Below are 14,378 nucleotides of genomic sequence, written 5' to 3'. Positions count from 1 at the left end.
CTCCATTCCACTCGTCTGCACTCCACTCCACTCAACTCCATTCCATTCCTTCCATTCCATTTCATTCCACACCACTCCATTCCAATCCATTGTCTTCCATTCCACTCTACTCCATTCAACTCCACTCCACTCCACTCCATTCCCATCCACTCCACTCCACTCCATTCCCATCCACTCCACTCCACTCCATTCCCCTCCACTCCACTCCACTCAACTCCAATCCACTCCATTCCATTCCACTCCAATCCATTTCACTCCATTCTATTCCATTGCACTCCACTACTGTCCATTCCACTCCATTCTATTCCATTCCACTCCATGTCACTGCATTCCAATCCACTCAATTCGATTCCACTCAATTCCACTGCACTCCACTCCACTCCACTCCATTCCATTCCACTCCACTCCACTCCGTTCGAACACACTTCGCTCCATTCCATTCCACTCCATTCCATCCCACTCCACTCCTTTTCACTCCACTTCACTCCACTCCTTTCCACTACATTCTATTCCGTTCCACTCCACTCCACTCCATTCCACTGCACTCCATTCCATTATACTCAATTCCACTACGCTCCACTGCATTCCACTCCACTCCATTCCATTCTTCTCCACTCCATTCCATTCCACTCCCCTCCATTCCATTCCTCTCCACTCCACCCCACTAAATTCCACTCCAGTAAATTCCATTCCACTCCACTCCACTCCATTCCGTTACACTTTACTCTATTCCATTCCACTCCACTCTATTCCATTCCACTCCATTCCATTCCACTCCACTCCACTCCACTTCATTTCACTCCTCTCCACTCCTTTCCACTCCACCCCATTCCATTCCACTCAACTGCAATCCGTTAGACCCCACTCCACTCCACTCCATTCCACTCCACTCCATTCCATTCCACTCTAATCCATTCCTTTCCACTCCACTCCATTCCACTCCACTCCAATCCACTCCTCTCCACTGCACTGCACTCTGCTCCATTCTATTCCATTCCATTCCATTCCAGTCCACTCCATTCAACTCCATTCTATTCCATTGCACTCCTCTCCACTCCATTCGATTCCATTCCTTTCTATTCCACTCAATTCCACTGCACTCCATTCCATGCCACTACGCTCCATTCCATTACACTCCATTCCATTCCATTCTTTTCTTTTGACAGGATCTCACTCTGTCACCCATCTTGGTGTGCAGTGGCATCATCTCAGCTCACATTTCATTTCACCATGCCATTCTATTCCATTCCACTGCACTCCACTCCACTCCATTCAATTCCACTCTGCTCCACTCCAATCCATTCCATACCATTCCATTCCAATCCCTTCCATTCCACTCCTTTCTTTCGACAGGATCTCCCTCTGTCACACAGGCGGAAGCTCAGTGGCACAATCTCAGCACACATTTCTTCATTCAATTTGATTCCTTTCCTTTTCCTTCCACTCCACTCCACTCCAATCCACTCCACTCCACTCCACTCCATTCCAGTCCACTCGAGTGCATTCCACTCCATTCCATTGCAGTCCACTCCAGTCCATTCCATTAGACTCTGATCCATTCCATCCCACTCCACTCCACTCCAAACCATACCATTCTGTTCCATTCCATTACACTTCACTTCACTCCATTCCATTCCTTTCCACTCCACTCCACTCCACTCCAATCCACTCCACTCCACTCCACTCTACTTCAATCCGATCCATTACATACCATTCAATTCCATTCCATTCCATTCCATTCCACTTCCCTCCATTCCACTACATTCTATTCCATTCCATTCCACTCCATTCTACTCCACTCCACTTCACTCCATTTCTCTCCATTCCATTCAACTCCACTCCACTCCATTCCATTCCACTCCACTCCATTTCATTCCCCTCCATTAGACTCCATTCCATCTTATTCCACTCCACTCCACTCTACTCCACTCCACTCCACTCCATTGCATTCCACTCCCTTCCATTCCATTCCACTCCACTTCATTCCATTTCTCTCCACTACACCCCATTCCACTCCACTCAACTCCACTCAATTCCATTCCAGTACTCCCCATTTCGTTACACTCCACTTCATTCCAATCCACTCCACTCCACTCCACTCCATTCCAATCCTTTCCATTCAACTCCACTTCAGTCCATTCCATTCCACTCCACTCCATTCCATTCAACTCCTCTCCTTTGCTCTCCCCTACACTCCAGTCCACTCCTTTTCATTCCATTCCACTCCATTCAATTCCATTCCTTTCTTTTGACAGGATCTCACTCTGTCACCCATCCTGGTGTGCAGTGGCACAATCTCAGCTCGCATTTCATTTCACCATTTCATTCCATTCCACTCCAATCCACTCCACTCCACTCCAGTCTAATCCACTCCAGTCCAATCCATTCCACTCCACTTCACTCCATTCCATTCCATTCCACTCCACTGCAATCCAATCCACTCCAATCCATTTCTTTCCTTTCCACTCCACTCCTTTCCATTCCACTTCACTCCTTCCATTCCACTCCACTCCACTCGATTCCATTCCTTTCCAATCCATTCCACACCAATCCATTGCACTCCTCTCCATTCCATTCCACTCCATTCCATTCCACTCCACTCAATTCCACTCCACTCCACTCCTCTCCAGTCCTTTCCGCTCCATTCCATTCCACTCAAATCCACTCCACTCCACTCAATTCCATTCCCCTCCACTCCATTCCATTCCATTCCACTCTTCTCCATTTTATTCCACTCCACTCCATTCCATTCCATTCCGTTCCAATCCACTCTATCACATTCCACTCCACTCCATTGCACTCCACTCCACTTCTTTCTACTCCACTCCATTCCACCCCACTCCACTCAAATCCACTCCACTCCACTCCATTCCACTCCACTCAACTCCAGTCCACTCCACTGCACTCCATTCCATTCCATTCATTTCTTTCCACAGAATCTCACCCTGTCACAAAGGTTGGAGTGCAGTGGCACAATCTCAGCCCACATTTCTTTTCTCCATTCCATTGCATTCCATTCCATCACATTCCATTCCATTCTATTTCACTCCACTCCACTCCATTCCACTCCATCCCAGTCCATTCGACTCCATTCCACTCCACTCCACTCCACTCTATTCCATTCCATTCTATTCCATTTCACTCCATTGCATTCCATTCCTTTCTTTCGACAGGTTATCACTGTGAAAATCAGGCTGGGAGCAGTGGCACAATTTTAGCTCACATTACAAGTGAACTTCTCATTGCACTGCATTCTGTTCCATTGCATTCCATTGCATTCCATTCCATTCCGTTCTATTCCATTCCATTCCTTTCCATTCCATACATTCCGTTCCATTTCATTCCACTCCATTCCACTCCACTCCACTACATTCCTTTACATCCGATTATATTCCACTCCATTCCAGTCCTCTCCACTCCATTGCACGCAACTCCACTCCATTCCACTCCATCCCATTCCATTCCACTCCATTCAACTGCACTCGTCTCCACCCCACTCCACTCCACTTCATTTGATTCCATTCCTTCCAATTCCATTCCTCTGCATTCCACTCCACTCCACTTCACTCCACTCCACTCCAGTCCACTCCATTCTATTCCATTCCTTTCCACAGCATTCCATTCCATTCCTTTCTTTCAATAGTATCTCACTCTGTCACCAAGCCTGTAACGCAGTGTCACAATCTCAGCTCACATTCCATTCCGTTCCATTCCCTTCCGTTCCATTCCGTTCCATTCCGCTCCTCTCTAATCTGCTCCATTCCACTCCATTCCATTCCATTATATTCCATTCCACTCAATTCCACTCTGCTCCTCTCCAATCCATTCCATTCTGTACCATTCCCCTCCATTTCATTCCATTCTATTCCATTCCACTCCTTTCTTTCGACAGGATCACTCCCAGTCATACAGGCTGTAGCACAGTGACACAATCTCAGCACATATTTCTCCGTTCCATTCCATTCCATTCAGTTCCGTTCCATTCCGTTCCACTCCACTCCACTCCACTCCACTACATTACATTACATCCGATTCCATTCTTCTCCATTCCACTCCTCTCCACTCCAGTGCACTCTACTCCACTTCCTTCCACTCCATCCCATTCCATTCTGCTCCATTCTACCACACTCCACTCTATCCCACTCCAGTCCACTTCATTCCATTCCATCCCATCACATTCCATTACTCCCCGTTCCACTACACTCCACTTTACTCCACTCCACTCCAGTCCACTCCATTCCATTCCATTCCATTCCACTCCACTTCACTCCATTCCACTCCACTCCATTCCATTCCATTCCATTCCACTCCACTGCATTCCAATCCATTCCTTACGTTCGAGAGTATCTCACTCTGTAACCCAGCCTACAGTTCAGTGGCACAATCTCAGCAAACCTTTAGTTATTCCATTCCATTCCATTTCATTCCATTCCATTGCATTCCATTCCATTCCATTCCATTCCATTGCATTCCATTCCATTCCATTCCACTCCATGGCATTCCATTCCACTCCTTTACATTACATTCCACTCCACTCCATTTCGTATCAATCCACTCCACTCCGTTCCACTCCACTGCATTCCGTTCAACTCCACCCAACTCAACTCCACTCAATTCGACTCCACTCCACTCCCTTCCATTCTACTCCACTCCATTCCATTCCAGTCCACTCCATTAAATTCCACACCATTCCATTAAATTCCATTCCACTCCATTCAATTCCACTCCACTCCATTCCATTTCATTCCACTCAACTCCAGTCCATTCCACTGCACTCCATTCCATTCCACTCCACTCCATTCCATTCCACTGCACTCAACTCCAGTACATACTGCTCCATTTCATTCCATTGCATTCCACTCCACTCCATTCCAATCCTTTCCATTCCTCTCCATCTCATTACACTCCACTCCATTCCATTTCACGACACTCCACTCCATTCCATTCCATTCCTGTCCGTTCTTCTCCATTCCATTCCACTCCACTCAATTCCATTCCACTCCATTCAATTCCATTCCACTCCACTGCACTCCACTCCACTCCATTCCACTCCATTCCAATCTACTACATTCCACTCTGTTCCACTCAACTCCATTATGTTCCACTCACTCCACTCGACTCTACTCCTCTCCACTCCATTTCACTCCAGTCCACTCCATTCAACTCTACTCCATTGCATTATACTACACTCCACTCTTTTCCACTCCACTCGATTCCATTCCATTCCTCTCCATTCGATTCAACTCCACTCCTTTCCATTTCATTCCACTCCATTCCATTCTAGTCTGTTATGCTGCACCTCACTCCATTCCGTTCCACTCAACTCCATTCCGTTCCAATCCACTCCACTTCATTCCACTACACTCCATTCCATTCCGCTCCACTCCACTCCATTCCTCTCCTCTCCCCTCCATTCCACTCAATTCCCTTCCGTTGCACTCCACTCCATTCCATTCCATTCCCCTCCATTCCTTTCCACTCTGCTTCATTCCATTCCACTCCACTCCATTCCTTTCCACTCCACTCCATTCCATTCCACTCCACTCCTTTCCATTCTACTCCACTGCATTCCTTTCCACTCCACTCCATTCCACTCTACTCCATTCCATTCCATTGCACTTCATTCCATTCAATTCCTTTCCACTCCACTCCATTCCATTCAACTCCACTCCATTCTATTCCACTCCACTCCACTCCATTCCATTCCATTCCTGTCCATTGCACTCAATTCCATTTCACTCCACTCCACTCCACTTCACTCCATTCCATTCCATTCCACTCCACTCCAATAAACTCCATTCCATTCCACTCCACTCCAATAAACTCCATTCCATTCCACTCAATTACATTCCTCTCCACTCAACTCCACTCCACTCCATTCCACACCTTTGCATTCCACTCCACTCCAGTCCATTCCATTCCACTCCACTCCATTCCATTCAACTTCACTCCTTTGCACTCCACTCCACTACAGTCCACTCCATTTCATCCCATTCCACTCCATTCCATTCCATTGCTTTTTTTGAGAGGATCTCACTCTGTCACCCATCCTGCTGTGCAATGGAACAATCTCAGCTCACATTTCATTTCACCGTTTCATTCCACTCCACTCCACTGCACTCCACTCCACTGAATTCCATTCCACTCCATTCCATTCCACTCCACTCCATTCCATTCCATTCCACTCCATTCCACTCCATTCCATTCCATTCCACTCCACTCCACTGCACTCCACTCCATTACACTCCATTCCATTCCATTCCACTGCACTCCACTCCACTCCATTCCACTCCCTTCCATTCCACTTCATTTAATTCCACTCCACTCTACTCCACTCCACTCCTCTCCACTCCTTTCCACTCCACTCCATTCCTCTCCACTCCACTCCAATCCACTCCACTCAATTCCATTCCTCTCCACTCCATTCCGTTCCATTCCACTCCTCTCCATTTCATTCCACTCCACTACACTCCATTCCTCTCCACTCCACTCCATTCCATTCCATTCCTTTCCACTCCATTCCATTCCACTCCACTCCATTTGATTTCAATCCATTCCATTCCATTCCTCTCCATTCCACTGCCATCCAATCCACTCCAGACCACTACAATCTATTCCATTCCACTCCACTGCATTCCAATCAACTCCACTCCATTCCATTCCATTCCATTCCACTCCACTCCACTCTGTTCCATTTCTATCCAATCCATTCCACTCCTTTCCCTTCCACTGCACTCCTTTCCACACCACTCTATTCCATTCCACTCCAAACCACTCCATTCCATACCATTCCAGTCCATTCCACTCCATTCCATTCCACTCCACGCCATTCGATTCCACTCAATTCAACTCCCTTCCCTTGCATTCCACACCTCTCCACTTTACTCCATTCCATTCCACTCCACAGCATTCCAGTTCACTCCATTCCATTCCATTCCACTCCACTCCATGCCATTCCTTTCCACTCCACTCCATTCCATTTCACTCCCCTCCACTCCATTCCATTCCAATACATTCCACTCCTCTCCATTCTACTCCACCCCATTCCATTCCACTCCATTCCACTCCACTCGACTCCACTCCAGTCAACTCCATTCCTCTCCATTCCATTCCACTCCATTCTATTCCACTCCACTCAACTCCACCCCGCTCCACTCCTTTTCACTCCACTCCATTCCACTCCACTCCACTCCATTCCAATCCACTCCACTCCTCTCAATTCCATTCCACTACACTCCATTCCATTCCATTCCATTCCACTCCTCACATTTTCATTCCACTCCACTAAATTCCACTCCATTCATTTCCAATTTGCTCCTTTCCATTCCACTCCACTCCATTCCATTCAACTCCACTCCACTCCATTCCACTTCACTCCATTCCACTGCACCCCAATCCACTCCAAACCACTCCATTCCACTCCACTCCACTAAACTCCATTCCATTCCATTCCACTCCATTCCATTCCATTCCTTTCTTTCCATAGGATTTCACTCTGTCACAAAGGCTGGAGTGCAGTGGCACAGTCTCAGCCCACATTTCTATTCACAAGTCCATTGCAATCCATTCCTTCCCATTCCATTCCATTCTATTTCTCTCCCCTCCATTCCATTCCACTTCATTCAATTCCATTCCACTCTATTATATTCCACTCCACTCTATTATATTCCACTCCACTCCATTCCATTCCACTAAACTCCACTCCATTCTATTCCACTCCATTCCATTCCACTCCTCCCCATTCCTTTCTACTCCATTGCATTCCACTGCATTCCTTTCCATTCCACTCCACTCCACTCCATTCCAGTACACTCCATTCTACTCCACTCAACTCCACTCCATTCCACTCCACTCCATTCCATTCCTTTCCATTTCACTTCATTCAATTCCTTTCCATTCTACTCCCTTCCAATCCAATCCACTCCACTCCATTCCACTCCATTCCATTCCAATCCAATCCACTCCACTGTACTCCGCTCCACTCCACTCGAATGAATTCAACTCCCTCTACTCCAGTCCCCTCTAATGATTTCCACTCCCTCTAATCCAGTCCCTTGCAGTGCATTCCACTCCTTTCCATTGCATCCCATTACATTACATTCCACTTCACTCCATTCCATTCCACTCCACTCTATTCCATTCCTCTCCACACCATTTTACTCCTTTCCATTCCACTCCACTCCAGTCCATTTCTTTACTATCCTCTCCAATCAATTATACTCCACTCCTTTGCATTCCACGCCAATCCACTCCACTCCACTCCATTTCATTGCATTCCACTCCATTCCATTCCCTTCCTTTCTGTTGACACGATCTCTCTCTGTCACCCTTCCTGCTGTGCAATGGCACAATCTCAGCTCACATTTCATTTGACCATTCCATTCCGTTCTATTCCATTACATTCCACTGCATTCCACTGCAATTCTCTCCTCTCCACTCAATTCCACTCCACTCCACTCCCTTCCATTCCATGCCATTCCATTCCAATCCCTTCCATTCCACTCCTTTCTTTCGACAGGATCTCCCTCTGTCGCAAAGCCTGAAAAGCAGTGGCACAATCTCGGCACAAATTTCTTCATTCCATTCCATTCCATTCCACTCCACTCCAATCCATTCCATACACCCCTGTTCCATTCCATTCCATTCGACTCCACTCCATTGCATTCCTTTCCACTCTACTCCATTCCATTCCTCTCCACTCCACTACATTCCATTCCATTCCACTCCATTCCATTCCATTCCACTCCACTCCACTCCATTCCATTCCACTCCACTCCACTCCATTCCATTCCACTCCACTCCACTCCATTCCATTCCATTCCAGTCCATTCCACTCCATTTCATTCCACTCCACTCTATTTGCTTCCACTCAATTCCATTCCATTACTCTCCACTCCACTCCACTCCAATCCACTCCAGTCCAATACACTCCACTCCACTTCACTCCATTCCATTCCACTCCTCTGCATTACAATCCACACCACTCCATTCCATTCCATTCCACTCCACTCCACTCCATTCCACTCAATTCCACTCCATTCCATTTCAATCCAATCCATTCCACTCCATTCCGTTCCACTCCACCCATTCCATTCCACTCTTTTCCACTCCATTCCATTCCATTCCACTCCACTCCACTCCATTCCATTCCATTCCATTCCACTCCACTCCACGCCATTCGATTCCACTCCATTGAACTCCATTCCGTTCCATTCCACACCAGTCCACTTCACTCCATTCCACTCCAGTCCAATCCACTACACTCCACTTCACTCCATTCCATTCTACTCCTCTGCATTGCAATCCACTCCACTACATTCCATTCCATTCCACTCCATTCCATTCCTTACCACTCCACTCCATTCCATTCCACTCCACACCATTTGATTCCACTCCACTCCACTCCACTCCATTCCATTCCATTCCAATCCATTCCACTCCTTTCCATTCTACTCCACTCCATTACATTCCACTCCACTCCACTGGACTCCACTCCTCTCCACCATATTTCTCTCCATTCCATTCCACTCCACTCTAATCCACTACACTCAACTCCACTCCACTCCTTTTCACTACTCTCAATTCCACTCCACTCCACTCAATTCCAATCCACTCCACTCCACTCAATTCCATTCCATTCTACTCTATTCCATTCCATTCAATTCCACTCCTCACTATTTCATTCCACTTCAATAAATTCCACTCCATTCAGTTCCAATGCACTCCATTCCTTTCCAGTCCACTGCATCCCATTCCACTCCACTCCACTCCATTCCACTCAACTCCTTTCCCCTGCACCTCAATCCACTCCACTCCATTCCACTGCACTCCACTCCACTTCCCTCCATTGCATTCCATTCCACTCCATTCCAATCCATTCCTTTCTTTCCACAGGATCTCAATCTGTCACAGAGGCTGGAGTGCAGTGTCACAGTCTCAGCCCATATTTCTATTCACCATTCCATTGCAATCCATTCCATCCCATTCCATTCCATTCCATTCCATATCTCTCCAGTCCATTCCATTCCACTTCATTCCATTCCATTCCACTCCATTGAATTCCACTCCACTCCATTCCATTCCACTACATTCCACTCCATTCCCTTCCACTCCATTCCATTCCATTCCACTTCATTCCATTCATTCCTTTCCACTCCACTGCACTCCTTTCCATTCCACTCCACTCCACTCCATTCCACTTCACTCCATTCCCCTCCACTCCACTCCATTCCACTCAACTCCACTCCATCCCACTCCACTCCATTCCATTCCATCACACTCCATTCCATTCCATTCTACTACATTCCACTCCACTCCACTCCACTCCACTCCATTCCATTCCATTTCATTCCACTGTACTCCACTCCCCTCCACTTCAATGAGTTCCAATCCCTCTATTCCACGCCCTTGCAGTCCACTTCACTCTTGTCCATTCCATCCCATTCCATTCCATTCCACTCCACTCCATTCCATTCCACTCCACTCCATTCCATTCCACTTGACTCCACTACACTTAACTCCAGTTTACTCCTTTGCATTCCACTCCACTACAGTCCATTTCATTCCACTCCATTCCAATCCATTCAACTCCACTCCTTCAAATTCCACTCCTCTCCCCTCCATTTCATTTCATTCCACTCCATTCCATTCCATTCCTTTCTTTTGACATGATCTCACTCTGTCACCCATTGTGGTGTGCAATGGAACAATCTCAGGTCACATTTCATTTCACCATTCCATTCCATTCTATTCCATTCCATTCCACTGCACTCCACTCCACTCCACTCCACTCAATTCCACTCCACTCCACTCCCATCCATTCCATGCCATTCCATTCCAATCCCTTTCTTTCGAACTCCTTTCTTTTGAAAGCATCTCCCTCTGTCACAAAGCCTGAAAAGCAGTGGCACAATCTCAGCACACATTTCGTCATTCCATTCCATTTCATTCCTTTCCATTCTACTCCACTCCACTCCATTCCACTGCACTCCACTCCCCTCCAATCCATTTCATTCCACTCCACTCCATTCCATTCCACTCCACTCCATTCCATTCCATACAGCCCCGTTCCATTCCGTTCCATTCCACTCCACTCCATTCCATTCCTTTCCACGCCACTCCATTCCATTCCACTCCACTCCATTCCATTCCATTGCACTCCACTCCATTTAATTCCAGTGCATCCATTCCACTCCGTTACATTAAACCTCAATCTATTCCATTCCATTCCACTCCACTCCGTTCCAATCCACTCCACAACATTCCACTACACTCCATTCCGTTCCACTCCACTGTGTTCCACTCCACTTCTTTCTACTCCACACCATTCAACTCTACACAACTCCATTCCACGCCACTTCATTCCTTTCCACTCTGCTACATTCCATTCCACTCCACTCTTCCCCATTCCATTTCTTTCCATTCCATTACACTCCATTCTATTCCACTCCCCTCCACTCCACTCCATTCCGCTCCAATCCACTCCACTCCATTCCATTCCTTTCCACTCCACACCACTCCATTCCATTCCTTTCCACTCCACACCACAACACTCTATTCCATTCCATTCCACTCCATTGCATTCCACTCCACTCAACTCCACTCCACTCCACTCCATTCCACTTCTTTCCATTCCACTCCACTTCAGTCCATTCCATTCCACTCCACTCCATTCCATTCAACTCCACTCCTTTGCACTCCACTCCACTCCAGTCTACTCCATTTCATTCCATTCCACTCTATTCCATTCCATTCCATTCTTTTGACAGGATCTCACTCTGTCGCCCATCCTGGTGTTCAGTGGCACAATCTCAGCTCATATATCATTTCACCATTCCATTCCATTCCATTCCACTGTTCTCCACTGCACTCCAATCAATTCCATTCCATTACACTCCAATCCATTCCATGCCATTCCATACCAATCCCTTCCATTCCACTCCATTCCTTCTCCAGGATCTCCCTCTGTCACACAGGCTAAAGAGCTGTCGCACAATCTCGGCACACATTTCTTCACTCCATTCCATTCCATTCCACTTCACTCCTTTCCACTCCATTCCACTCCACTCCTCTCCATTCCACTCCACTCCACTCCATTCCATTCCACTCCACTCCACTCCATTCCATACCTCTCCATTCCTTTCCATTCTTCTCCACTCCATTCCATTCCTTTCCACTCCACTCCATTCCATTCCACTTCATTCCACTGCAATCCACTCCGTTACAATCCACTCCACTCCATTCCCCTACACTCCATTCCGTTCAACTCCACTCCACTCCACTCAACTCCATTCAACTCTACACCACTCCATTCCACTCCACTCCATTGCATTCCACTCCACGTCATTCCATTCAATTGCACTCCATTCCATTGCACTCCACTCCTTTCCTTTCCACTCCAGTACATTCCATTCCACTCCACTCAATTCCGTTCCTTCCCATTCCATTCCATTCCATTCCACTACACTCCATTCTATTCTACTCCACGCCATTCCATTCCATTCCTGTCCATTCCATTCTATTCCATTTCGCTCCACTCCATTCCCCTCTACTCCACTCCATTCCATTCCATTCCACTCCACTCCACTCCATTCCATTCCATTCCACTCCACTCAACTCCAATCCACTTCACTCCACTCCTTTAAATCCGTTCCGCTCCACTCCACTCCACTCCATTTCCCTCCACTCCACTCCATTCCATTACACTCCACTCCACTCTATTCCATTCCATTCCATTCCATTGCATTCCACTCCACTCAACTCCAATCCACTTCACTCCACTCCGTTTAATTCTGTTCCAGTGCATTCCAGTCCATTCCACTCCATTCCATTCACATCCCATCCATACGATTCCACTCCATTCCCCTCCATTCAATTCCCTTCCACTCCACTCCACTCCATTCCACTCCAGTCCAATCCACTCCACTTCTCTCCATTCTATTCCACTCCACTGCATTACAATCCAATCCACTCCTTTCCATTCCAATCCACTCCACTCCATTCCACTCCACTCCACTCCATTCCATTCCACTCCACTCAATTCTATTCCTCTCCACTCCACTCCATTCCTTTCCATTCCAATGCATTCCACTGCATTCCATTCCACTCCACTACACTCTACTCCCTTCCACTCCATTCAATTCCACTACAATCCATTCCGCCCCACTCCATTCCACTCCACTACACTCCACTCCTTTCCACTCCTTTCCACTCCACTCCATTCCAATCCACTCCACTCCATTCTATTCCATTGCCCTCCATCCGATTCCATTGCATTCCATTCCACTCCTATCCATTTCATTTCACTCCACTCCATTCTTTTCCATTCCATTCCAATCCACTCCATTCCGTTCCACTCTACTCTATTCCATTCCTCTCCACTCCACTCCTTTCCACTCCACTCCATCCACTCCACTCCACTCCACTCTACTCCATTCCACTCCACTCCTTTCTAGTCCACTCCACTCCACTGCATGCCATTCCATTCCATTCCGTTCCACAAAATTCCATTCCATTCCTTTTTTTCCACAAGATCTCACTCTGTCGCAAAGGCTTCAGTGTAGTGGCACAATCTCAGCCCACATTTGTTTCCCCATTCCATTGCACTCCATTCCATCCCATTCCATTCCATTGTATTTCACTCCACTCCACTTCAATCCACTCCATTCCATTCCATTCCACTCCATCCCAATCAATTCGTCTCGATTCCACTCCACTCCACTCCACTCCACTCCATTCCATTCCATACTTTTCCATTTCACTCCATTGCATTCCATTCCTTTCTTTTTACAGGGTATCCCTCTGACACCCAGGGTGGAGTGCAGTGGCACAATTTCAGCTCACATTACCTGTCAACTTTTCATTTCATTGCATTCTGTTCAATTGCCTCTCTTTCCATTCCATTCCATTCCAGTCAATTCCATTCCTTTCAATTTCGTTCCATTCCATACCATTCCATACCATTCCATTCCACTCCATTCCATTCCATTCCATTTCATTCCACTCCATTCCACTCCACTCCACTCCACTACATTCCATTACATCCGATTCTATTCCACTCCGTTCCACTCCTCTCCACTCCACTGCACTCGACTCCACTCCATTCCACTCCATCCCATGAGATTCTACTCCATTCAACTGCACTCGAATCCACCCCACTCGACTCCACTTCATTTGATTCCATTCCACCCCATTCCATTCCTCTCCACTCCACTCCACTCTACTTCACTCCATTCCACTGCACTCCATTCCACTCCTTTCTATTCCATTCCTTTCCACAGCATTCCATTCCATTACTTCTTTTGAGAGTATCCCACTCTGTCACCAAGTCTGTAGTGCAGTGGCACAATCTCAGCTCACATTCCATTCCGTTCCTTTCC

Source organism: Pongo pygmaeus, chromosome 11 (assembly GCF_028885625.2).
Source record: "Pongo pygmaeus isolate AG05252 chromosome 11, NHGRI_mPonPyg2-v2.0_pri, whole genome shotgun sequence".
NCBI lineage: Eukaryota > Metazoa > Chordata > Mammalia > Primates > Hominidae > Pongo > Pongo pygmaeus.
The sequence above is the reverse complement of the archived record's forward strand: the minus strand, read 5'-3'. Positions refer to the sequence as shown.